This window comes from Echinops telfairi, unplaced genomic scaffold (assembly GCF_000313985.2).
Source record: "Echinops telfairi isolate 266 unplaced genomic scaffold, ASM31398v2 ScPeMD7_7475;HRSCAF=8513, whole genome shotgun sequence".
Lineage (NCBI taxonomy): Eukaryota > Metazoa > Chordata > Mammalia > Afrosoricida > Tenrecidae > Echinops > Echinops telfairi.
The window spans coordinates 22,743,157-22,744,568 of record NW_022111379.1 but is presented as its reverse complement, the minus strand read 5'-3'; the positions used below and the strand labels follow the sequence as shown (position 1 = coordinate 22,744,568).

The 1,412-nt window shown below is 34.8% G+C and overlaps 1 protein-coding gene and 1 non-coding gene across 24 annotated transcripts in view; both read left to right on the top strand.

Annotated features, from left to right (window-relative positions):
- NRXN1 (neurexin 1) overlaps window positions 1-1,412 on the top strand; it is a 1,284,195-nt gene that overhangs the window by 350,216 nt on the left and 932,567 nt on the right. The gene's annotated exons all lie outside the window — the stretch shown is intronic.
- LOC115867934 lies at window positions 764-870 on the top strand. Its single transcript, XR_004045331.1, has one exon. It is a non-coding gene; the product is annotated as a U6 spliceosomal RNA (small nuclear RNA).

Here is a 1,412-nt window from a genome sequence, read left to right as displayed (position 1 = left end):
AGTATTCAAAGATATACAGGAAATTAGGTTGGAGACATAAGCTTGCCATTCATTTAAATATCAAGAAATAGAGAAAATAATAGGAACTACTGTATTATGTTATAAATAGAAACTCTCTTTGCTGATATATAAAAAATGACAATAATGCAGAGCAACTTACAGTTTATAAATCACTTTTATAGCTATTTTCTCAATTGTTTTTTACAACAACCTTTGGAGAAACATTCTTATAATCATTGATAGTAGAAACTGATGATCAAGAGGCTGACTCTTCACCTTGGCCAAGACTACAAAGTATTAGAACACAAATGTGAATCTAGGTATTTTCATACAATTACGATCAAAGAAAGACCTGGAGGTCATCATTAAAAATTGCACAATCCTAAATTTCAAGTCCTCCTTATCATTCTGCTCTATTAGAAGATTATTCATGGCTACCATATGATTACAAAGTGCGTATATTTGAGATGTTATTATTTCCAGTATAGTTAAATAGTAGTGGATAATATATTTTGAATAGATGAAGATGAGATCAATAGGTCTTGTTATCTACATTATCAGCATTGTTTTCAATAAAATGATTCTTAAATCATCTTACATGATTCTGACATTTTAACCCATAAGCTTATCAAGATTTGCAACCTAAATTCCTCAGGAGGTCTTACAACCTACTTTCTATCTTATCACACCCCAGATTTAAAAAGGACTTTTAACTTTTTTCAAATGAAATCTGTTTCTTTTCTTATATGAGGAGTTACTATTCGTGCTTGCTTCAGCAGCACATATACTAAAACTGGAACGATACAGAGAAGATTAGCATGGCCCCTGTGCAAGGATGACACGCAAATTCGAGAAGCGTTCCATAATTTAAAAAAAAAAAAAAGGAGTTCCTATTCAATATCCACAATGTAAATTACAAGCATAATTAAAAACAACTCAAACGCAATGCCATAAAACCAATTCCAACTTACAGCTAGCTGACATTGCAAGAGGAAAATGCCTCTGTGGATTTCTGGGACTGTAACTTTTTACCAGAATAGAAAACCTCATCTTTCTCCTGCAGAGCAGCTGGTGGTTTTGAACTGATGACCTTGTGGTTAGCAGCCTGAAGTATAATCACTAAGGCACCAGGTCTCCTATGCAGGTATCAATAGCCCCATTTAATAGATGTATGAAAGCAAACAGAATTGGAAGGCTCTGCCCATTATCTCGCTCATGCTGGACCCTCAGACAGGCTAAGAATCTTCCAGGCTTCTCCCCATCCTCATAGTCCGTAGTTTGTAGTACAATTTGACACATCTCAGAAAGCATGGTGATATCTGCAGATCATTTAAGGACTTTCAATTCTTCCCTGAAATCTGCCATTTGTCAATATGAGTCCCAGGACTTTCCTTAATTGTACTTGGTGCTAT